This window comes from Pleurodeles waltl, chromosome 3_1 (genome assembly GCF_031143425.1).
Source record: "Pleurodeles waltl isolate 20211129_DDA chromosome 3_1, aPleWal1.hap1.20221129, whole genome shotgun sequence".
In the NCBI taxonomy this organism is placed as follows: domain Eukaryota; kingdom Metazoa; phylum Chordata; class Amphibia; order Caudata; family Salamandridae; genus Pleurodeles; species Pleurodeles waltl.
The window spans coordinates 187,462,024-187,488,542 of record NC_090440.1 but is presented as its reverse complement, the minus strand read 5'-3'; positions in this window follow the sequence as shown (position 1 = coordinate 187,488,542).

The following is a 26,519-nucleotide window of genomic DNA, read 5'->3' as shown; positions in this document are numbered from 1 at the left end:
CTAATATAACTCTACTTCCAGTAACTATGTGGGACAATTGAATGAGATTGGTGTCTGTGCATTATACTGTCAGTGTGCCTTGTCATCTAGGGAGGTGTTGGGTCAATACGAATTGCCACTGTGACCAGGTCTGCATAGGACAGATTACAATTTAGGGCCTGATTACAACTTTGGAGGAGGTGTTAATCCGTCCCAAAAGTGACAGTAAAGTGACAGATATACCACCAGCCGTATTACGAGTTCCATAGGATATAATGGACTCGTAATACGGCTGGTGGTATATCCGTCACTTTACCGTCACTTTTGGGACAGATTAACACCTCCTCCAAAGTTGTAATTTATTATTTCAACACATATTTAGGCACAACAACATGTAAGGCATGTGGTGCTTTTCATGCCACTCAGATACAAATAAAGGTGTTAGCAACCCGTTGCATCCATACTTCACTTTGTTCAAACTTAATGACAGGGGGCATTGTATCAGGTAAAAATGTGTTTTATTTGGTGCAGGGATAAAATCGTGCAGATTACAGTGATGGAAGTGGGCTAATGGTGGTTATCCAAAATGACACCATGGTGGCAGCATTGTTGGCAGTATTGGTAGGTCCATCCATGCTTACATTAGTTTTTATTATTTCTGGCACTGTTTGGTGGTTGATTGAGTGAGTCACTTCTTAGAGGGGGCCTTGTTCTTGGCAGGTGTTCCTGTGCCATATCTTGGCCTGAGGGTCCGTTTGGGCGCCTGTTGTTGGCCTGTAGTGGTTGAGATGGATGTCCCTTGCGTGTCCTCAGAGGGTAGTACATGTGAAGTTGCTGCTGATGCTCTTGTTGTCCGGTCTGTATCCTGTGCTGTAGTGGGGGCTTTCTGTTCCGTGTGGGCCTCAGGCTGTGTTTGGACAAGCTGCAGCAGCGCACCTGCTATGCTGGCCATTGTGGCATTGTGCAGTTTCCACTGCTCCATGGCCTCTTGGTGGTGTGTTTGGTGCATCCTCTGCCTCTGCTCCAGGGTGGACACTATCTGGGCCAATCTGTCCTGGGTATGGTGGTAAGCTCCCAGGACGTTGAAATCACGTCCTGGGCTGCAGCATCCATCCTGTGGCCTCCCCCCTGGGTCACTGATGCCCTCCCACTGGGCCCAGCCCCCTGTGCCGGTGCCCCCTGCACAGGTCTGGCTGCACCACTTGTACTGGGGCCATTGTTTTCCTGCCTGTTGGTAGGGGATGACTATCACCTCTGTACTTGTGTTCCACCAGTCTGTAGTCTGGAAACACAGGTGTGGGGACGGTTGCCCTGGGCTGATGTTATTGGCTGGGTGGTAGGGGTGTCAGTGGTATCCTGGGTGGGGCTGCTGGATGGTGACAGTCCAGGACTGTGTGAGGGGTCAGCCTGGTCGTCAGTGTACAGGGTTCCATACCCAGTGTCCTGTGAGGTACCTCTGTCTCCCTGTGGGGCACTGCCACTCCTTGTCCAGTCCATCAGGGTGGCATGGGTGGTGGTGCCTGTTGGGGGAAATGGACATGTCTGTTACATTAGCATGGTCGGATAGGGTGCAGAGGCCTGGGCGGGTTTGTGCAGCTTACAAAATTTGGGGCCATGCAGGATGCTTTGGTGAGGTTAGCATTGCTTTTAGCTTAGGATGTGGAGGTGCATTGTGGGTGTTATAGGCCATTGTGTTTCCTTGCAGAGGTGGGTGGCTGTGCACAGGGGGAGGGATGTGGCCCTGTTAATGGGTTTGTGGGCATGCAAGGGGAGTGGATTCAGTGCTTGTGGGCTGGGTGGGGTAGTGGTCCTGGTGGGTGCTGGAGGGGTGGGGTGGTGCATGCATTACAAGTGTGATGGATATAGGGTAATTGTAGATGACTTACCTGAGTCCATTCCTCCAGTGAGGCCCTCAGGGTGCAGGATGGCCAGTACCTTTTCCTCCCAGTCAGTGTAGTCGGGTGGTGTTGGTGGGGGTCCTCCCTCAGTCTTCTGGACTGCAATGTGGTGCCTAGATGCCATGGCCCTGGCCTTCTCCCACAGGTCGTTCCATCTTTTGCGGATGTAGTCCCTGGTGCGTGGATGGTGTCCCAATGCACTGACCCTGTTGAATATTGTCTGCCATAGCTCCATCTTCCTGGCGATGGGTGTGTGCTGCACCTGTGCTCCGTATAGTTGTGGCTCGACCTTCAGGATCTCGTCCATCATGGTCCTTAGCTCCCTTTCTGTGAAGCGCAGGTGTTTGGGGGGTGCCATGGTGAGTGTTGTGAATGGTGTCTTGTGTGGATCTTGGTGAGGGTGCTCTTGTGTGGTTGGGTGTCAGTATCGTGGATTGTGCGTTCGATGTCTGCTTCTGGTGTTCTCTGTCTTCGTTGGCCAACTTTTGTTGCAAAGGATTGTGGGGTGTGTCTGCGAGTGTTTGATAGTGTTGTGGATGTGTGTCTGGTGTGTGGGTTTCTAACTTATCCAATGTGTGTACTTCTTACTGTTGGGTCCACTTGCCGCCCGTGGCGGTCTGCACCGCCAATGGTTGTTCACCTTCCACTGACCGCCGCAGTGATTTGTGCATCATTATTTGGAGGGCGGGATGTTGGTGTGCTTGGCGGAGGCGGGTGGGAGGTCCAGCATTTCCGCCGACAAGGTCCTGGTGGTGACTGGTGGAAGGGTGATTTTTGTCGGTTTCAGATTTTTGTTTCATTATATGGCGGGTTTCTGTTCACCGCCAATGACGGTCTTCTGTTTGCCGTCGCCACGGCAGTCGACGGTGTTTACCGCCAGGTTCATAATGAGGGCCATTGTCCTGTAGAATAGGCAAACAGTAAAGTGGTTGATGTCAGCAGCTTGAGCCTTATCATATACCACACCAAAGTAATCCAACATCACATAATCCAAGATATAGACAGATGGCAGTACAACAGTCCCTGATCACAGGGACATCATAATCCAATTGCCATGCTTCTGGTGGTATGACACAAACATATGTTAGTGTTGTGGCACAGGCACTGTGGCCTGTAATGATGGAACATATCTACAGTAATGTGCAGGTCATATAAAAAGAGTGTTTAGCCAATGTGAAGGAAACATGACTTGGTCAAAAGCTAGGACTACATATTTTTAGACCACATGATGGCACACGCGATGCATCAGGCCCACCACAAGACACAAAACAAGTGCAATTGACACTCCTGTATCCCCACCCACACACTGTGCAAACTATCTTGGTACAGGTCTAATACATCCACACTCTGTGACCTACATTACCTAGTGCAATCCATGCCCACTTTGTATGTCAGAGCAGCATCAGGTACCTGCCAATGTCACACCTCTGAAATGCCCACATGAAGATGCCATGGTGAAGGTACCAGTAGAAAGAACAAAACAGGGAGTATAGGCTTCAAACCATATATATGACACAAGTCACACAGCAAGCAACTGGAAAACAAAGTACATTGCAAGGAAACTGGCACTAACAAAGCAACATCATCAAAGCGGGGATGTGTCAAAAGCTATCTTATCAAGCAGTCTTTGGCTGAAAATCACAGAGTATCAGCTCCCTAGCTGTTTCTAAAACACTCAACTCCACACATTCTCACAACTACAGCTCATTGTACAGTCACAGTAATTACACTCATGAAAAGTAGCTGTTGAGCTCTTCCCGCAAGTCAGCTCCTTCCTCTTCACCACTGTCATCCTCACTTGGCATTTAAGGAGTCTCACCTGATGGGACTGAAGGCTCCCCCTCCTTTGGGATGTATGGGATATTCCTCTGCACGATGATGTTGTGGAGCATTCAGCATGCCACAGTGATCTGACACTCTTTCCTGGGTGAGGAGAGGAGGGCTCCACCAGTCTAGTCCAGACAGTGAAATCTGTCCTCCAGGAGCCCAAAAGCCCACTCCTCTGGCAACATGTTCTTCCATGGGCCTCATTGAAGCAGACTACCTCTGGCATAGTTGTATTCCTCAGCGGAGTTAACAACTAAGGATGGTTTGGATATGTGGAGTCTCCTGTCAAGGAATGGAACATAAGTGCAACAATGAGTAACTCACTTCTTGATTATAGCACCTGACATTGCACATATACAATCATGACAGCCGTGACTTACCAACCAGCCATGTCCTCTCAGGGTGCAATTGTGACATCAGCTAGGGTATGGTGCAGTTCCGCCTTATGAAGGAATCATGGGCTGTTCCTGAATAACGGGCACCGACGTGTGCGATGTAGAGATCTGCCAAAAAGACAACTTGCATGTTGATGGAATGGAAGTTTTCTGTTGTGATAGACTTGTTCAGTGGCCTGTGGTGGCACCAAGTCAACATGTGTGCCATCTCTGGCCCTCAACACATTGGGAGTCAGGAAAAAACAAAAAAGTCACGTTAACTGTGGCTAAATCCTCACGTCGGGGGAACCTAATATATCTGTCAATGTTTTTCAACATTGCTGAGAGGAAATTCTTCAACACCAGACTAAACATAGGTTGGGACATACCAGCAGATATGGCCACTGTATGTTGGAATGACCCTGTGGCTAGGAAGTGCAATTCTGACTGGAGAGACATGACACACAGTAGACATCACACGGCTGTCAACACGTGTCCACAACATGGATTTGGACACAATTGCCCCTCAAAATGTGACTGTATATTTCAACCACCAAAAAGACTGTTGGCGGCGATTAACCGTGCACTGCTGTCAATTGCCATCTGACACCTGCAACACACTACACTGGTGGTTGTGTAGAAGGACCTACTTGATAAAACAGAATAAGGGTGTTTGTGATGCTACAACATATATATTGTATGTGTGATGCAGTTTACAAAGCCAAATACAGCATTTCAGGCCACCAAAATGGCGGATGCCTAACCTACTCCATTGGACGTTAGGAACCACCCGCAATCGCTTGCGGAAGTGGTCAGGGTGGTATGCATTTCCAACCACGGCGGACACAGCCATAGGCTAATGTTGTTGCCTGTGGCTGTTGCGAACCAATGGCTGTGTCTGCTGACAGTGACGACCGTGAATGTAGTGGAAGTGACCGCCATGTTGTGCGCATTCACTCACTTGACTCCTGACACTGCTGCCAGCAACACCTCCACTACCTGAGCTGCTCTGTGCTGCCTCTGGGAGCACTCATGCCATGTCCAGCAGGTGATAGGGCCCTGCCTTTTCTCCAGAGGAGCTGGAGAAGCTTGTTCATGAGGTCCTAACCCTGTATGAACAGCTCAATGGCTCACCAGAGGAGCATGTAAGAATCTCATTGGCACAATTGATTCTGTTCTACACCATCCTTTCCCTCCTCCCAGGCTACAATGTGCTCCTTTGTGCCAGTTAGGCTTCTTGTGTGTCTGTTGTTGCAGTCTGTGTTGCATCAATTGGATGTACATTGTGCAGGTATTGGTGGCCAAAGCTATATGTTAAGTTCAGTCACATTGTGTTGTGGGAGGTTTTTGGGGTCTTAGATCCTCCTTGTGTTCTATGCACATAACTAGGTGAGGAAAATTTACAGCCATCCACTGCCTTCTCTTTCTTCATGATTGTTGTAAATGTTAGACAATTTATGTATATATGTGCATGACAGCATGAACTGTGTATGCATCTTGTAAGAGTCATTTGAGGATCTTGTGAGCAATGGGTAATGCACCACAAATCTATCAACCCACATCTGGTCTTGACAAACTGTAGTCTGGAATCCATATCCTGACTCACTCTGGCCTTCAGGTTTCCACACACACTACATGTCAAACTTCTGATGGCCACATGATGTACTGTCATGCATGGACGTGATAGAAATGGAGTGACATGTAGGTTCTGTATTCTCAGCTTGCAGAGACCAGGGCCTGTCAAATGTAACTCCCAGTATGGGACATAGTCCAGACTCGGGCAGAGTTACTGTGGCTATGCAACTGTGGCACTGTGCCCACTCCCTGTCATGTGGACAATATGATGCTCTAGTGGCAAAATGTGCCCTGGATGCCTCGGTCCATTGACTAAATTAGGAATGGGTACTAACGTACATCCCAGAAGTAGTCCACATGTGCATTATGCATCATTGTCAATGCGTGTCTTTGAATCATGACAGGTCCCTTACTCCCACACCTCTGATGTCACATTCACATAAGTCATATTTGTCCTGTACAGGCTTATTGCACTAATGACAATCCCACAGGGCAGACAGTGTTGATTTCTGGGAGGCCATGATATCTGAATCAATATCTTGGTCACATAGCAGAAACTGTACAATGCATACATTTGTTTATTGGATACCATCTCTGTAGGATAGACACATAGGTCCAAAGGAGTGTTCTATGGTACAGTTAGATACCACAGAACCCACCCCCTGAAGTGGCATGAGTCTGCATTTGGTAGGCCACATGTCCACACATGTACAAGGAAGACACTTTCTGTACCCACCATGCCGGCCCCCCTTCATTGTCACTCAAGTGTAACAGTGAAGTCGGTACTATGGCAGTTGCCTGTAGGGACCAAACAGTGAGTCAATCTCGCAGAGTGTGAATGTGTTGGTCCATTGAGGCTTAAGGAGTTTACCCTTCAGAAGCCACGTGTGTAGAGTTTCATTGAGGCTCACCTCACAGTACATGTTGCTGGAGCATGGGCTACCTGATGTCAGTAGGCTTGCTTAGTCATTGTAGGCCCTGAACAGGGTAGTGAGTTAGTCTGCAGATGGATATATATGTCTGTAGTCATGTCTGTGTACTTATTGGCTTGTGTGCTTTACAGTTGTGGTGTGTTAACCAATTGAAAAATTATAACTTGGTGTTTCTGACATGTGTGTAACTCAACCATTTGTGCCAAAACTTGTGAGTGTAATCTCTTGAATTGTCTTTTGCATCCATGCAGGTAAATGCCCATCAGAAGAAAGAGATATTGAGAGCCATTGCCTGGAAGGTGCAGACCCTGGGGGCCTACAGCCGGCGGAGCACCCACTGTCGCAAGGGGTAAGGAGACCTGAGATGCTGGGCCCAAAAGGTTACGGAGGTCCAGCTGGGGGTGTCCTCCCAAAGTGGTGAGGCGCACGTTGGACCTTGGCCCCTCTAGTGGCTCACATTCTGGTGGTGGGCTACTCAGACCTTGATGGGCACTTGAGGGGAGTACAGCAGCCAGGAGAGGTGAGTACAGGGCATATTCCTGGCTGTCACATTTCCAAGTTAATGTGTTAGGTTCTGACATCTTCCCTTGACGATTAGGGATGTGCCAATGTGTGACACAGTAGATGAGTGACTGTGTAGATAAGTCATGTGGTGCATACTGATGTGCCTTGCCTATTGGCCCAAGGACCTAGGACACAACTGTGTACAATTCACAAACAATTTGCTCTCCAGGGACAACATATGGATGTGTACATTGATCAATCAAGTACTGTTTGTGGGTGTACATTTTATGCAACAGACTATTACTCCTCAGTGTTACAGACCAAAAGAAAGGAAGTGATGGCTCACTGTCCTCAGCCATGAGTCTGGTCAAATGAGGATATTGGCATATGCCGCCAGAGGCTACTTGTCTTCAGCATGTGACAGGTGCTTGTGCCTCATTACTGTCTGTAATCTGAAGATGGCCATCATACATGACAAAGCATACATTGTTCTCTGGGTCAGCTACAGATCAATAGTTTCCCTTGGTAATTGGGGAATGTACTTTGACATGAATTTATGCCATCACCGTTGCTAACATTCTATGTGTCTACATGTCAGCATGTGCCCCTTTCTCTTTTGACAAAATGTGTATGCTGCTGTTTCATGCATGGTTTACCTGTGTTAATGGGATGATTCACATAAATGTGCGTGCTAACTTATGTGTGGAATAGGACATTTGCAGTGGGAGTACATTTCATTTGGCGCCACAGACAGGAGTGTATCACCATTGATTGTTGGCTTACACATACCCTCAACCGTCATTGCATGTCATTTGGCATGTACAACTTCAGTAGCAATTAGGTACAATACATGTATGACTAGATTTTTTAGCCACAATGTACATTCCCAGACCATTGATGTGGCATCATGTAGCAAAGTGCACTTCACAAGAGTAATGGGAAAGAATTGTAACCTGACTTTATGGCATGCATCATGGAGTGACTTGCAGTTATGTTGAAATCGCATGTGTTTGGGTACAACCATTCATCCACAGACATATGGTTTTGGAGTACCAAAATGGAGACAGTGATGTAGCTTCCCACTGGGCACCATGTTGAGGGCCTTCTACAGGTACTTGCAAATCTCCGGGTCTCTCCAAAATACAAAGGACTAATGGCATCTACTGATGCAATCAGAGTATGTAATTATATGGGTGTTAGACTTTAGTGGTGATTTTCCTGGGGCTTGCTGATTCACCAGAGCAACATTGGTACTACCTCCATGACTTCATTGGGACAAATTTCACTTGGTGAAGGGAGCATTGTTAATTTGTTTCCAGTGTGACATGAGTAATTCCATGCCACTTTCTCCAGGCTACTGTACTGTTGTCAGCAACATGGGATGTTCTGGGAGCATCATTTCACATTATTGTGCTATTGTGTTTGTGACAAATACAAGTCTGCATCCTGGACACAAGTAAGGATCTGGAGAAGTATAGTCAGAATATTTCTGAGTGAACAAAAGATTCAAATGAGTTGGAAGTGACAGGTGCATGGGAAGCAAATGGAGATTGATTTTCTGCTAAAGGCAGGAGTTTGCAAAACTAGGAAGTGCAGTTGTGAGTTTAGTTCTAAAGCCTTTGGTGGTTATTACCATATGTGAAAAAGCTTTCCAGAGAGTGACGGTTCAGTGGAGGAGAAAAAGGAAGAGAGATGAAGTTGAACTGGAGGACAATCAGTGTAAATATAATCATGATATGAAACGCCTGGAAGAATCTAGGCGAAGGCTGATGAAAACTACAAGGTTCTAGAGAGTCTCATTTGACAAAAGAAAAGTTTTGTGATGACTTAATACGTCATCGGGGTTTGAAAGAGCATTGCTTGGCTGTGCATTATGCTTTGAGAAAGAGAAACCAGCCACATACATAACATGTGTAACCGTCTTTCATGTAAACGTAGTGCACCGCGGAACCATATTATAAGAGTGCACATATAACTAGAAGCCTGCGAATATCTCCTGGGAACAGCATTCATGCAAATATTATTCCAATGTATTGGTGGTGTAATGTTTAGAAACAATATATTTATATAACCATTTCCTCTTTATGCTGTGTTTATGAGATTTCACGTATAACTTTATAATGAAATGTGTGTTAAATGTCTGTGTTGAACAGGCTGGAGTTAAGGCCTGAGTTTTATTTTTCACTTTTAAACTTTCAATTTAAGGTCTGTTCTTTTTGTTTAATCTTTGAGTTCCAGGTGCCTCTGTGCCACTCTCCAGTTAATGAGAAGCATATTAGCATATTGTTAAGTACAGATAAGGTGGTGTGAAAATGGGTTGCCAAGGTTGTGGAGCAGTAACGTTGAGCTGTAAGTACAAGCTGTCCTTTCGGATTCCTAAACATGAGAGTAATCCAAGGCAGCGCAGATGTGTACCGGAGAAAGCAAAGGCGAATTGGATCTAATTCACAATGGTGCCCTTTTAGTGGAAATTTCCTTGGTTGTGTCGTCAGCTACTGGACGGTTTGGAGGTTGATTAAAGTGCTGTTTAGTTAGTTCAGATTCAGATCCCTTTCCCCCTTGACTAGAGCAGACCTCTCCTTTTTGTTAGACACAGTGGCTACTCACATCTCTCTTGACGGAACTTCTACTGAAGTTTCTGAAATGCTGACATTTTTTTCTGAACCTATCCTTAGCTATTAGAATAGTTAGGAATTTAGATTCAATGATTAGGCAGGGAAACCTAAGCATGAATTGAAAGCACCATATGCTTTTTCTTATTCGCTGCATTATTGCTATTGAGATATTGGTCGTTTACATGCTGGTGAAATGTATTATTGTGCAAAGCTTTATCACCTCCGGTGATTCTCTACATATATAATATGTTTTGAGACTCATTTATGTATTTTTAACTGTACGTTTGTAATAAATCCCATTCTAAACATTGCTAGTCTCTGAGACATGATGTATGCACACAAATACTTGCTTCTGTGTCATAAGGTATTACATATCACCAAATCTCGTGGCTTACGGGATTTCCTATAGTCTTTTGCTATGTCTGATTTATGGGACAGGTCATTGTCAATATTATTTTTCCAATAATGATTTAATTCTTTCAGAGATCCCTATAATTGAACAGTGACAGTGGGTACACCAATAGCGCTGTCCCAGGGAAGACTTTCAGCAGCAGAAAGTAATGTATTGCAGGAGACAGCCTGGGAGCGAAGTTGATCTGGTTTCCAAAGAGTCAAAGCCACTCTAATTAAATAGTGCTTTTTAGGGTCGAGCCTGCGTCGCATGCGCTTGCGCATGCGTTCCGCTAAGCAAGACGCTTTTGTAATTAAAAAGGCCTCGGAGCCCCGTCCACGTCACGTCAGTGTTTGTGTTTGGCTTGTGGGCTTGCCTGTTAGAATCTGCTTGATTTCATTAGTGGAAGGCATGCATACGTCATGCCTTTTCCAGTGGATAGCCCTCATCGAGCGCATCGACCAAGTACTGAAAACATGCGAGGCTCGCTGTTTTCTGTCCGGTTTGTGGACTACTTTTTCTCTCTTTTCCCAGCGTGATCTTGCTTGGCAGAAGTCGAGCGCTTTACATAATATCGACCCTGTTTCACAGTTAATTGCACTTTTTCCAGTTAGTACATAAATGCAATTTTTCCGATAGGTTTCATTACCAGTGAAAAGTCGGGTTAGGAGTTTACAACGCTATCAGCTCTAACACGAGCAAACGCGAAACCCGTTGCATTGCAAATGCTTGTTTAGCTCTTGCTACTATGTCGCTATTTACTTTCAAATTTGCATGCCTTTAAATACTAGCAACAAAACTAGATTTTTTATTAATTGAAAATAACTGAAGGGACCGGAACGCCCCATTTCACTCGCATACAGGTTTTTTCAGTCACCACCATGTCTCCTCGGATCTGAAAGCCTTGAATGAGAACATTTTTAAATGGGCTTTTGTAGTCCCAGTGGTCAATATTTTTGTTGGTGGAGGCGGGGGGAGAGATAGAGAGAGAGATTGATTCATTGTCTCTCCTCAGTGGCCTTAGACAGCTGTTGTTGAGCTCACTGTACCGTGTCCCACATCTAAGTGACCGATTGCGTACATTGTCTGCCACGGTGTTTGAGAAGAATACGCGCACTGTGTTGTGAAAAGACAGTTTTAAAATTACCTTTGGCCATTTCAAAACCATGTCACTATTCCAATATGTATACATTCCTAACTCTTCGTAATGTGAGTGCTTCATGTGAAAATGTTTAAGTGTGAGAGAGCAACGTGTGGAAGCACACAGCCCTTGGTGCAATATTTTCTGTTGAACTTACAATGACATTCTGAACAGACTCACTCCAGACCTCAGATTTCCAGCTCTGGCGGATTGCAGGTTCTTCCTCAGTTAGCATTTATTTTATGGCTAGCTGCTTGATAAACAATTTGTGGGTGATAGTATAACCTATAATAGTTCCATTGTAGCGTGCAGCCAAAGTAAAAGAAATCAGGAAGCAGTGAAATTAGTCTATGCACCAGGTAACAATTAGGTAACACAGTGGGCTAGAACTATGTGCAGTCCATAGCTTGGAGTGCCAGCAGACTACTCAACCTTTTAATCTTTCTGGAGCAACTACCTATCACTGGGTAGAGGAATAGCAGCCTCTGGTCTAGGACCCAGCATATTTAGTTAATCATATGATTTTTAAAATTCTGCTCAAACTCAGGTGGGTGTGAATCTCTGTTTGCAAATGTCTAGGTGTTACTGTATGTGCACTTGTATGTATGTATTTGATCACTGGTAAGTGGTCTCCCCTTTGTGGTCTATTCGTGGCATTTTGGGTAGAGGCATTTTACTATTTTCATTGAAAAAGGTTTTAATATATTATCGGCAGCTCTGTCTGAGCCATGAGCATGTAAGAGTGATGTAATTTTCTTGCTGTCTGAGTAAGGAACCTCTTTGAAACAGAGCAGTAGCACTGCTTTGTGCGCTTGTAAGAATGTGTAGCTGCTTTACCTACGGACTTTCTTTATGAGACACGAATGACTTTTGACTTGGTCACCCTACTCCTTTCCATGTAGAATCTCAGCCATAACATAACCTGCTTCTAAGGGACTGGATGGGAGAATGTAGTGAAAAAAGATTCTTATGAAAATAGATAGGCCCTGATGACTTTGCATTCCCTGCTTTTCTTTATTGCCTGGAATAAAAATTGCTATAACCTATTTTTAAAGAAAATTACATTACAAAGTTCACGATTTTGCCTCCATTTTGTGATGTTTTTGTTAGGGAGATTCAAGACCCCTTAGTGAAGGTAAAGCTTACTTGGCAAAACTCTAAGGAGCCCATTGGGAATTGCTGAGTTTTTTTAAACAAATGCATGGGTAAATTGTGTTGTAAATATCCCATTTTGCCCTGTTTCTTTTCAAATATTATCAGGGCAGCACTCTGCCCACCTCCAAACATTCTACAAGGGTTCAGACTTGCTCACTTCACTAGCTTGCTTGTTCCAGTTTGACGAAAGTATTTATGTCCCAGCACTTCCACCAGCCACCACTGCAAGAAATCTGCTAATCTAGGCTGTCCTTAAAGTGGTATGTCCAACAACCTTCAGGCTTTTAACTTCAGACAGCTCTGCATTTCCTTACTGGGCAGATGCATAATGTTTCTGTGGGAAAGTTCCACTGTTGGCATGGTTACCCCCCCCCCCAACATTTTGTCTGATATTGATGCCAACTTTGATTGAAAGTGTGCTGGGATCCTGCGAACCAGGCCCCTGCACCAGTGCTCTTTCCCAAAATATGTACCTTTGTTTCCACAATTGCCACACCCATGGCATACAGTTAAGCCCCTTGGAAAAGGTACTCATGGTACCAAGGGCTGTGTGGCCAAGGAAGGTCCCCAAGGGCTGCAGCATGTATTATGACACCCTGGGGGACCCATCACCAAGCACATGCCCACAAATCACTGCCTGTGCCATAAGTAAGTCACCCCTCTAGCAGGCCTTCCAGCCCTAAAGCAGGGTGCACTATAAAAACAGGTGAGGGCATAGCTGCATGAGCAATATGCCCCTACAGTGTCTAAGTCTATTCTTAGACATTGTAAGTGCAGTGTAGCCATATTGAGTATATGGTCTGGGAGTTTGCTGTTACGAACTCCACAGCTCTATAAGGGCTTTACTGAATACTGGGAAGTTTGGTATCAAACGTCTCAGCACAGTAAACCCACACTGATGCCAGTGTGGGATTTATTGAAAAATGCACCCCGAGGGCATCTTAAAGATGCCCTCTGCATGTTAGCCAAACTGCTAGTGCAGGACTGGCTGGTCTGTGCCAGCCTGCCACTTCCAGATGAGTTTCTGACTACATGGGGGGGAGCCTTTGCGCTCCCTGTGGCCAGAAACAAAGCCTGTCCTGGGTGGAGGTGCTTCACACCTCCCCCGTGCAGGAACTGTAACACCTAGCGGTGAGCCTCAAAGGCTCAAGCCTCTTGTTACAGTGCCCCAGGGCACCCCAGCTAGTGGAGTTGCCTGCCCCCCCAGACAAAGCCCCACTTTTAGCGGCAAGTTTGGTGGCAAAATTAAGGCAAACAGGGAGGAGTGATTCCCTCCCAACTAGGACCACCCCAAGGTGTCCAGAGCTGAGGTGACCCTTCCCTGCAGAATCCTCCATCTTAGTTTGGAGGACAGGGACCAATAGAGTTAGGTTTGTGTCCCCCCCAAAGGGAGTGGACACAAGCAGGGTGTAGCCACCCTCAGGGACAGTAGCCATTGGCTACTGCCCTCTGACCCCTGTAACGCCCCTAAATCCAGGATTTAAGGGCTCCCCTGAACCCAAGTCATCAGATTCCTGGTGATCTTGCTGGCGAAGAAAGAAGAAGGAAGAAGGACTGCTAAGCTAAACCACCAGCAGAGAAGAAGGAAGAGGCAAACTGACTTGGTCCCAGCCCTGCAGGCCTGTCTCGTGCTTCAGAGAACCTGCAACAAGAAAGCGACGCATCTTGTGGGACCAGTGACCACTGCCAAGCTCCAGAGGACTGCTCTGCATCACCAAGAACTCCCATGGACAGCGGCCCTGTCCAAGAAGAAACTACAACTAAGGACTCCAGAGCCTCCCTGGATCTGTGAGTCCTGTCCACTCTGCACCCGATGCCCACGGCCCGTGTACAGGTGGCCCGACTGGCTAAAGAGGATCCCCAGGTGATTCCAAACAAGTGCCTACCCTGGGTTGACCTCTCCTGCCCCTCACGACACCACCTGCAGTTTGAATCCAGAGGACTCCCCTGACCGCTAAAGTTCTGGACAAAGGTATCCGACACCTAAAGGTACACGGCACCTGCAGCCCCCAAGCCTTGGAGAACCCGACCACTGGTGCAGCAACGTTCAACAAGCAGCCCTCCTACTTGCCCAGCCTGTGGCTTTCCGGAACCGACCCCCTGCATCTATGTGACCCCCGGGGTTCCCTCATAAAAAAGCATAGGGCGACCGATGCTCTGTTTGCACCCTGCAACCGGCTGCCCTTGTGCCGCTGAGGGTGTGAGTTTGGTGCCTACTTGTGGCCCCCCCAGTGCTCCACTAACCCCCAGGTCTGCCCTCTGAAGACGCGGTATTTATCTGCCAGCAGATCTGAAAGGAGTGCCCCCAGTCTACAAAGGAGCCCATGTTAAATTTGCCTCAACTTTGACCTCTGCACCCGGCCGGCCCGTGTTGCTGGTGGTGGGTGTTTAGGGTAAACTTGAACCCCAACCTGTGGACTTCCTAACCCCCAGAGACTGGAACTGTAAGTCAAGTACTTACTGGTGATAAGTACTACATTTTCTCCCCCCCCAAGAACTGTTTCCGAAAATTGCAGTGTGTCCACTTTTAAAACAGATTATTGCCATTTATTCAAAAACTGTATAACTTACCGATGCCAATGAAAGTGATATTGATTCATATGTGAAATATGTATTTATTAATGTACTTACCTGCAACTTGAATCTTGTGGTTCTAGAAATAAATTAAGAAAATATATTTTTGCTATATAAAAACAAAAAAAAAGAGCATTGTGTATTGGAGTGGCACAGTGTGGAGTCACCGAGAGTGACATACACTGGAGTGGCATAGAGTAGAGTGGACTGATGTAGAGTGCACTGGCGTAAAGTGTTGCAGAGTATGGTGGCGTAGAGTGCAGTGGAATTAAATTCATTGGCATACAATGCAGCATCATAGAATGCAGTGGCGTAGATTAGAGTGGTGCATAGTAGAGTGGCATGGTGCAGAGTGGAGTGACCCAGAGTAGAGTGGCAAAAAGTAGAGTAGAGTGTCGTAGAGTGCAGTGGCATAGATTAGAGTGGTGTAGAATGGAGTGGTAGAGAGTTGAGTGATGCAGAGGGCACTGGCACAGAGTAGAGTCGAGTGGCATAAAGTGCAGTGGCGTAGAGTGCAGAGTAGAGTTGAGCGGCATAGAGTGCAGTGCCATAAAGTGGTGCAGAGTACAGGAGCAAGGAGTGGTGCAAAGTAGAGTATGGTGCAAACAGTGCACTGGTGTAGAGTGAAGTTGTGCAGAGTAGAGTGGTGTACAGTTCAGTAGCAGAGTGTGCAGGAGTAGTGTCAGAGTGCAGTTGTGCAGAGTGGAGTAGAGTGGCATAGAGTACAGTGATGCACAGTAGAGTGCAGTGGTATAGAGTGCAGTGACATAGAGTGCAGTTGTGTAGAGTGCATTTGCATAGAGTGCAATGGTTAAGAGTAGAGTGGCCTAGAGTGTAGTGGCACAGAGTGCAGTGGCATGGAGTTCAGTGTTGCAAAGTGGCATACAATGGCATAGCATGGAGTTGTGCTGAGTAGATTGGTGTGGCCTAGACTGGAGTGGTGTAGACTCTAGTGGCAAAGAGTGCGGTCATAAGAGAAGAGTGGCAAACAGTGAACTGGCATAGAGTGAAGTTGCAGAGGGTAGAGTAGAAAGATATAGCAGAAAGTGACATAGAGTGTAGTGGCATAGAGATGAGTGGTGCAGAGTGCAGTGGCATAGAGTGGTGTAAAGAGGAGTGGCACAGAATAGAATGCAGTAGTGTGAAGTGGTGAAGAGTAGAGCGGAGTGGCTTAGAGTGGAGTATTCATGGTGTGGTAGCACACTGCCATTACACACAACAGATTTCTAAGCAAAATGACCAATACATTTGCACAGACATACCGTTTTACTTATAAAACTATACAGTGCACAGACACAAATGTGTGGAAATTGCATCACCTAGTTTAACAATTCATTTTGATCATATTCAATTATTTGTTTACAACACACTTCAGAGATAACAAAAAATGTTCTTAATTTGTGTGTCCATAATTCTGATATGTTCTAAAATACTTACACAGTTCATTTAAATGCTATCATGTGCTACAAAGAAAAAGAAGAAAAGTAAACAAGCGCCCTTGGAAGTGCCTGACATGTGAACTCGGTCTTTGAATGTACAGAAAATGTGACAAGAACAAGATTTAAAGGCCTGTTAACAGAAAGCGAGTTTGTGGAAGAATACAGAAAAAACAGTTTAGGCAACAGGAGTATGAACTGAACCTGGAAAGCCTAAAGCAAATAAAGCCAGCAAATGGAAAATAAGAAAGTGTGAGTTTACAAACCACAAAGCCATGGCAATCAACAAGCGGAATGTATTCCTAGGTCAACTTTCAGAAAGTTCCCAAGATGTTTTTAGCAAACTAGACAGCTGGGCTGTCTGGTAGGCTGCAACCTAAAAAGTAGTATATATCTACTGACACAAAGTACACTACAACACACTGCAAACAATGTAGGCAGCGTTCTTGATGCAAGCCCACTAGTATTACATGGGTCAGCTTTACAGTCCAACTTCCCCATTTATGGTTTATCATTATTCCCCATTCATGTGTGGCAAGATCCAAGCTAGGCCTCAGTAAGGTGTTCAAGTCTCAGAAATTCTATTAGGGCTCGCCCCAATTCCCCTCACTGGGGTGCACCAATTCAAAACAAGTCCCCAAGGCCGGCCAGCCTGTTTCTCAATCTTACTGGGTCTTGAGGAGAGGCGGGTCAGAGCCCCAGGTGTCCCTTGGCAGCCTCACAGAGCCCAGACCGCTCCTGGTAACCATGTAACAGGATCCCCACTAAACATAGCTCCCTCCAAGCTCTCTTCTTCACCTCACAGCCCCCATCGGTCTTCGGTCAGACAAAAGCTGGTGCTACAGGCTCCAAGCAAGTGTTCTTGATCTTCCTGGGTGATGCCCCCTCACCCAGTATTGAAGACTGGCAGACCTTTAGTCCCCAGTCCTGTTCATAACAGGCAGAACCCATGCTTAACTTCTACACACTGATGGACACCTTCGGGTTGACAATTCGAAGTCTCGCTCCCCTTTTTATAATCCCTTTCCAGGAGCATATGTGAGGTAGTGTCTGTATTTGAGTTCATGTTCTGGAGGTTGCTCACTTTGATTTGTTTATTACTTTGTTATGCTCTTCCTCCAGAAAGCAGTCTATCACAGTCGAACAGCCTCCAATCTTGATAGCTTCAAACATTAGAGATTCACCCCTCCATGTCAGCCTCAGTGCTATGTGCTTCAAAGGTTTATCATTCTATCACCCCATCTCCTTCCTTCCTCAGATGCACCCAGGTCCCTTTGACTAGTGGCCTCCTTTCAGAATCAAAGAGCTCCTATTCAAGTGCACCGAAGAGCGTGCCACCTCCTTCCTCCAATATGTGTCCCACCCAGCTCTCAGAAAAGCAACAATCCACAAATCTGTCTGGGGAATACTTCCACCTCTCCCTGCTCCTCCAGCATGCCCTGGATCTCCTAAAATGGAACCTAGCACCTCCTGTGTATGGTGAGGTTCACAAGCACACACATAGCTCTGATCGCACAAGCATTCAGATGCGCGCAGTCTCAAATATAATGTCCCTCTTCCAGGCACACATTCATTATAGTGCACTCATGTGACCTCATGCTGTCTCCTATGTGTTGTGCCTCCCCACAGCAACACGCACATCCTAGTACGTAGACACAGTTGCTTGTGCTATTCTTCCCATACTGTACCATCTCACAGGCACACATACATCCTCACATTCACACGCAACTGCTTGCACTATTTTTTCTGCACTGCACTATCTCTCAGGGACACATACATCCTTGTGATGCAAACACCCCAATGCAGGCCCAGGGTTTAGTTATGCACATAGCAGCAGAACCTTTGATGGAATGAACCAGGATGCACCTGTCTAATGCCACAGGTACAATAGACCTCTATTGAGCACTAAAAACACAACATGCTTCCACCACCGTGCATGTGCTGCTTAACTCTAGATGAAGGCAGTAGCCGTACACCTCCTGAGGGCAAGGCTTTGGGCACCCCTCCCAGCATAAGCAGGCCTCAGTCCATGAGACAGGCCTAAGTCATAGTGCACACACATGATCTGTGTTCGCTCATGACCAAGACTTATTATCAATCATCACCACAGGTGGGGCAATCAACAGTTCCTTTCTTACAGTGCCACCAGTATGGAGATTCCCATTACTGAGATTCCCATCCACTCACATTGACATCATAACCACGCTTCCTGTCCTCTGATTGTAACACCAATGCCAATCTTCCCTTCTTCTCTCAATGCCTCTAGCTCCAAGCATCTACCCAGGATAGCGATGCCAGTGCTGACCTGCCCATCCCATCAGAGTGAAACTATGTTCAAGATTTGTATGTACTCACAGTAACACTATGCTTCTCATCACCTGACACTACCAGCTCCAAGCTTCTCTTCTATTCTCAATGCCACCAGCATTAAGTTAATCATCCCTTAACAGCAGCCCATCCTGAGAGTGATACCATCTCTGAGATGCCCATGTACCTCCTGCAATGCTATAACCAATATTTCAGGGCCCAGCCTCTCATTTTGAGTCATCAAATCAGCAGGCAGATTGCACATAGCACTGGTAAAGAACAAGACCACTGCGCCCACCGATGCACATTCCTGTCTTCACAGATGCTGAGTTTGTAATTTAATGTACTAAAATGTAATTTACAACACTTAGATGGAGACAAGGAGAGGAAAGAGTGCAGGAGGAGTAGAGAGAGCAAGAAAGGACGATGCAGAGAGAATGGTGGAGATGGAAGAGAGGAGAAAGAGAGAGAGAAGGAGAGAGAGAGAGACCAAAGGCAGGGACAGGAAGAAGGACAAGGACCAGGAGCTACAGAGTGATGGCCAGACACAGGGGAGTGGAACACCCAGGAATAGACAGGGTAATAGATAGATAGATAGATAGATAGATAGATAGATAGATAGATAGATAGATAGATAGATAGATAGATAGATAGATAGATAGATAGATAGATAGATAGATAGATAGATAGAATTCTGAACATGACATTGCATGTGTTGTATATGTGTGCTACACTTTATTGTGTGCATTCCAATGCCTTGATGGACCAGAATGCAAAATGGAGGAGAGGCTGCTTTCTCCAGACAGCATATGTGTACTGTTGGCATCTCCTAGATTGAAAGGGGAGCACCAGACCCTATGGTAAGGAAAGAGGAAACAGGCTTTCCTTAGAAGTGCCATGGCCTTTTCCAATACGTGGGGATGTGAATGACTCAGACTGCAGCTACGTTAGGTAGATGATAGGGGTACAGGAAGAAATCTACATTGTTTCTTGTTAAGAAAAGAACCCTAACAACTAGTACTACAGATTTCTGTATCTCTTCCTGATCTCTGTGTGGAGGGGTGGTAAGTAGCTGGGTGTGGCCTGCAGTCACCTCTGTAATTCTGTGGTGGGCACTCCATCTGGAAATTGTCCTGCTGGGCAGATCACATCAAAGGGACACTGACCCAAACTGGTTTCAAGAAAACAGACCTAGAATATACATCCTCCATCTGCAAGACCGGTATAGTAGTCAAGGGAGGACTATGGAGCCAAGGACTGGAGTCGCGCTGACAGCCCAAGCCCCATTGCTAAAGGAACATGGCCTGAAGCCTGCACGAGGAATTACTGGACTCTCCTCTGAGCCAATATATCCTAACTGTGAGCAAAGGAAGAAAGCACCAAGCCTGCAGGAGGAGCTGATTGTGGAATTGACTCCTGTAATTGACCCTGCAATTGGGTCTTTCCCAAAGAGACTGTTGAAGCACTTGCAGTACCGTTGAATTGGGCAGTGAGACCTTCATTTATCCCTGTTGTAGCCAGCAGATCCCTGCAGCAGCGTACCAGTGTGGTAGGCCTGACTGAAGCCAGGATAAGCACATCCTGGTGGCCCATGTGCCCCACAAGTCGACTGCTTGACTGCAACAGTACCAAGTGTATTGTTGAGCCGGACCCAGTTTGGAAGATTAGGTGACCTGAAGGGTAAGCATCATGAAAAATCAATGTCATCATCTTGACGTACTACTGTGTGCTAAACACAGCACGTGGCATCTGCTTCACCGAAGACTTGTCATCTGCTGGCTTGTGGTCATTGCGCTCAAGAAGAAGCACCAAGTACTCAAAAGAGTGTTGGAATTAACTGCATTGTGAATCAAGTATCCACCTGAGTAACGGAGTGAGCCAGCATCTGCAGCTCAGTGGCTGTGAAAGAGCCCCAGTTAGAAACCTCCACTCCTATCATGACACTCCAAGCAGAGCAGTGCGGAGGTAACTGCCTGCACATCTCCTGAGAAGGAAGGCTGCTGTGTGTCCCCTGGAGGCTCCTGCTGCTTGAGAGATCCTGCTGCCACAGGAGGGCTGAACACAGCCCCACCCTTCTACCATAAACTTGGTGAGAGACTAATCAGACCTGGGCCCGATCAACTGAGTGCTAAGCCCAGATCAAAGGAGGTGGCATAGGAGTTGCAATCACCAATCTACACTGGTTGAACTTAAGGGGAGGAGCCCAGAGACAGGAAGACCTAGGAGGGGCAGGTGGAGGACTATTCAGCAGAAGTCCCTATAGCACAAAGACTCGCACCCGTCTTTGTGCTCTATTGCATTACTGATTGTGCATTTTTGATTGTGTAGTAGAATTCCATGGCCCAGATTTATGAAAAAATGCAGCCTCAACTCTGAAGGCCTCAATCCCCACAGTTTTAGCCCATTAAGTCTTGCCTGCCCAATGGCTTCAGGAATGGAATTTGACACTTACCTTTTCCCACTTTGATGTTAATGTCATATTTGCCTGGATTTCTCCTCTTATCTGGTTAGTGCCAGGACACCTGGTTGTCAGCTGGCTTTACAAAATCTCTTTCTCATCCTCCTCATTATCATTGAAAGATGTAGGTAGCGAGAGGCCTAGCTAGTTATAAATAACTCAATAGACGACTAGATAGATAGATAGATAGATAGATAGATAGATAGATAGATAGATAGATAGATAGATAGATAGATAGATAGATAGATAGATAGATAGATAGATAGATAGAGATTAGCATCAAAATCCATGGGTGGGTGCATGGGAACATCCGTACACTGCACGATACGCCTCTTTGAAGAACTGTAGTGCATAGTGCTACTTTGTATTGCTTTGGAGGTACTTTCCAATGCAATTCAGGAATTGTGCTGGAAAGTGGACCCCAAAACAACACTATCCACAAGGTTTGCATCACTTTTTTGATGCAAACCAGTAGCAAAGTTTTAATAAATCAGTTCCATAAACTCAGAATTTGAAACATAACACACAATGATTTGCAGTGTCCTACTGATAAAATGGTATTACTACCCAAATCAACCCTTTTTAGCAACCTTCGAAAAGATTGAGGAAACAAACAATAACGTTTTAAACCTATGCCTTGTAATTTGCATGCAGAACTTTAATGTAAATTCATAGCTCACAGTGCTATATTAAAAGGATTGTAACCTATAAAGTCAAAGTAACAAAAGGTTCTCTGTGACAAAAACAGTAACCCACTGAACCTTCTACATAAAATACAAATCTGCGATTTGCATGCCATACTTTGTGCTTTGCAGTGGGAACATTAACCCTCTATTTTAACATGAGTGACAACTGGGACCAGACAAATCATAGATTTCTCCATCAATTTGTAACCATCCCCTGGAAAATGGCGGTCCCACAAGCATCTGCAGGCTAGTCTTATCTCGCCTCAGCCTGTCTTGCAAAAGACGCCCCCTCGAGTTAGGCGCCCAGTACGGCGGTTTCGGTCGCCCCACCCTAAAGCTGGCACTGGCTGCCATGAAAAACAATCGGTGGCCACGAAAGAGAAATGTTTCCTGTTCTTCCTGGATCGGAATGCTACCACCTCAGCCAGAAAGAAAGAGCTGCTGGGAATTACACAGGTCCCAGTGTTGGAAGGATGCCAGTGTCAGTCGGCTATCCAGTGTGTTTGGGGGTGGCAGTATGTGGCGTTTTCCATGGGCTGCATAGTATGTGCGAGCAAAAAGGATGGGGCTTTTTTTTTTACCTTGCAGTGTATGCGTGCTTTGGGACAGTCTTGTTCGGAGATGGGGAAACGTTTCTAATTGTTAATTCCCTTCTTTCTGGTTGTCTCTCTGCTTTCCTTTTTTAACCCTCAGCTCTTCTGACACACTGAGTTACTAGCTCTGGTGAAAATATCTGGGAAAGGTACATTTAGGATTTATAGTAGTTTTTTGTGAGCATGCTTTGGATTTGATGGGGTGCAATTAAAAATGTGTAGCTTCCACTGTGATGGTTACCCTCAGTCTGAAGATCTTTTATTTCACACTCATGCTGCTCCTAGGATTCTGTTGACCGCCATCCAAAGAAACCTGAAAGAAAACAACAGAAAGATAAATAGAGTAAAGACTAACAAGAAGAAACAGGGATGGGTGCGGGGATTGGAGAGTGCCTAAAGAACATACACAATTCAAGTGAGCAGACTGTGTTTGTGAGACGTTTTGGAATGGTAATATATAACAAGAAACACATTGGTGTGTGGGTGTGAAATGGTCCCTTCATACACTTTTGACAACAATAAACAGGGCACAATCGATATCAAACCATAATTGCCCTCAGGAAGTGCCTTATGAGGGAACGAAACGCATTGGCTATCTTTGTATATTTAGGAATATTTAAATTTCAATAAAGGAAACACTACAGTGTATATTATACAGAACCATTACCGGGATAACCGGATAACCTTGCATTTAACAAGAGTTTGTATTATATGCACATGAACTTTGGCCGCAACTACAACTGCACTCGTTTGTTTTGTACGTTCGGTCAGTGCTTGAATATGGAGGTTACTTTATGGGTGAGTATGGCGTTTTTTAAAGAAGTCCTGTAGAAGCAGCAGTGGCACAGGACTTGCACTGTGTTTTAATGATGATGTATAATTACACTGTAGACCACTTTTCTTGGGCCCCTTAGCACCCCCCTTATGCCACCATGTGTGCGCCAAACCTTAGATACGGTGCACCATGGCCATAGTTAGGGAACTAGCGTCAACATCTTTGACGCTAGTTCGGAGCTTTGCAGGATTAGAGTCAAAAATAAAATTTTGACGCTAATCCTGCAAAGCCCAATGAGGCCTATTATAAAAAATGGTGTGACTTCTTTTAACACCTGCTCTGAGCTCACTTTAGCCAATGAAGTAATCTGCCAGGCACTTCTGAATCGAGCAATCTTGAGCTTCAGGTACTCACAAATGATTCAGATCTGCTTAATGGCTTACTGCATTGTTGTGTGGAAAGAGATGTGGATCCTGTGGGTGCAAATTTATTAATTTAAAATTTTCTTTCAGAGTTAGAGGGAGTTGGGAGAGCACACTCAACTATTAATTATTTTGGGTCTGTGATCTCAGCAGGGTTCCTCCTGTCCGCAGGTAGCACTGAGTGTGCTCTCCCCCTCATCCGCACTCATGCCGGGCATCAGGTTCTACAAACCTCCCAGACCTACTCTCCTCTACTCTAAAATGTGAGATGTTGACAGAGGGCAGAGGTATTAGATTTAGGCGAACGGGTCACTGCATCATAATTGTGACAAATAGCCAGTCCACCCAAATATAAATCCCATAGGAAATAATAGGATTTATATTTCGGACAGGATATCCGTCGCCATTGTGATGGAGTAACCCGTCCACTGAAATCTAAATCAGGGACAGAATTCTTAATCTTTTCAGTAATTGGCCTGACAATAGTGATCTATCTAGGAAACAACTATTGATAAAATGACCATGTTATTATGCCCCCTCTCTTGCAAGAGGGTCTTGGACAGGTGGGTGATAGACTGTTGAGATCTATCCTTTACCCCAAATGGACTTATGTTTACAATTCCTAGGAATACAACTCCAACACTCAGATGGTTCTCTATCCATCATTTTCTAACAGCCCAAAGTTGTGTATGGTGAGGTGTTTGAAATTCTGTGGGAGTGTTTCGGTAGAGTTCATACCCATGGGAGTGAATCAGTTATTGAGTTTGGTCTCAAAATCCCATAAAGTGGTGTTGTCACCTCCTTTAGCTAGATGGAGCAAATAGGAGATGCAGAAAGCAAGAAAAGATACATCCTCTTTTGGCACTCATCCGATGAAGTGTGCCATGGCTTCCAAAGCTCTTCTTCTTGGGGCTAGACTGGAGGATATTCTAAAGTCAGTGAACTGAATTTTTGATTCAACTTTCAAGAAATGTTATTTGAAACATATCAGAAATATTTACATGGTATTTTGCAAGTATGAAGTTTCACAGCTATTGTGAAGAAAAGTTTCTATTATAGTAAGGACGTAATTTGGACATGTCCATTCCTCCCTAGTTTATTACCATAAGGATTGAAATATGACATTCCTGACTGTTATGTCATGTTATGTCTATCCTCACCCAGGAGGGTAACCTGCAGTGATATAAGTGGGAGCTGTGGTGGCTGTTCCTGGGGTCTAGGTAAAGAGCCATGTCTTCAGTTTCTTGCGGCACTCAAGGAATGAGGAGGCAGCTCTGATGAGTAGAGGGAGGTCGTTCCAGGCTTTAGGAATGAGGAATGAGAAAACTCTACCACCAGCTCTGTGGCTAATGAGTTAAAGGGGTCTAGATTATGAAGGGCTGGGTGTGTGTTAGCAGTTTGAAGAGTGCCCTTTGTGAACGGGGAGCCAGTGGAAGTCTTTGAGGTGTGAAGTATGTTTGCAGCCTGGGAGCCTGAGTGTGAGTCCCATTGTTGCATTTTGTATGGTCTCATGTCTTCTGGTCAGTCGAGTGGTGATTCCGATATACTGTGTGTTGCTGTAGTCCAGTTTGCTGGTGATGAGGGCCTGGTGACTGTTCAGTGGTTGTGGATCTGGAGCTATTTGAAAATGTTATGTTAGGATCTACAGGGTGTAGAAACAGGATGAGGTGACTACTTGGAGTTTCATATCTCTTTATCAAAGAGTAACCCTTCTGTTTTGTCCGTTTTAAGTTTAAGTTGGTGACTTTGAACACAAAGGAAGTGAAGTTGAAACAGGTGTTGGATGTTTTCTCAGAGAGGGAACGGATGTGCTGGAAGTCGTTGGCATAAGAGCTGATGTTGATTTCTAGGGTCCCCATGGTGTGTGCAAGAGGTGGCCTGTAGGTGTTGCACAGCATGAGAATGAGAGAACGTCCTTACTGTACTCAGCAGATGAGGTCGTTGACAATCGAGGTTTAGAGAGCCAGGCTGACTGACTAGGTTTGACCAATAAGGAAGGAACACATTCATTCGAGAGTGGGTTCTCATATGGTGGCATTGTGGAGGCGTTGAATGATAATAGGGTGGGAGTCGGTGCTGCAAGCAATAGATGAGTCGAGTAGGATGGTGACTGCGGTGTCCCTTTTGTCCATGATTAGACGAATGTTGTCTGTGGATGCAATGAGGGTGCTGTGGTTGGTATGAACCCAGATTGGGTGAGGTCGAGGAGGTGGTTCTTGGTTAAGGGGTCAGCTAATTACTTGTTGATTATGTTTTTCCAGTACTTTCGCAGTGTAGTGCTGCAAGGAGCTCATTTGTAGTTGTCCAGCATCTTGAGGTCTTCTGAGGGTTTCTTCAACAGGGGTGGTATTGTGTCATGCTTCCAGGTGTCCATGAAGGTGGATGTGTAGATGGAGTTGAGTATCAGGTTCAGGTCTGAGCTGATGGGATATAGTACTTAGGTATCATTAGGTGTAGGGAGGGATCCATTGGTGCACCTGAGTGGCTGAAGCGGCTTGTCATTATGGTTTCCGACATGGTGATGGTGAGCTAGGTGGTCATGGTGTGGTTATGGGGGTTAGTCTTGATGGCAGGAGGGTTGCTGGAAATGCTGCTGATTTTGTCTCTGAAATAGTGGGAGAGCTTGGTGCAAATTTCCAGCGAATGGGTGATGGTTGTGGAGCTTGCGGGAGAGAGGCAAAATCCTTGATGGAGAGTATTTCTCTGCCACCATGTGTGCTGTTTTCGATGCGTTCGGTCCGTGCTCTCCACTTGGTAGATCTGATTTGCAGGTGGTAGATCACGGAGACAGATTTGTCGGTTTCAGTGTGGGTCTTTCTAAATCTTTGATTTGTTTGTAGTGGCATTTGTGAACCTTATTTCCTTTATGTACCATCT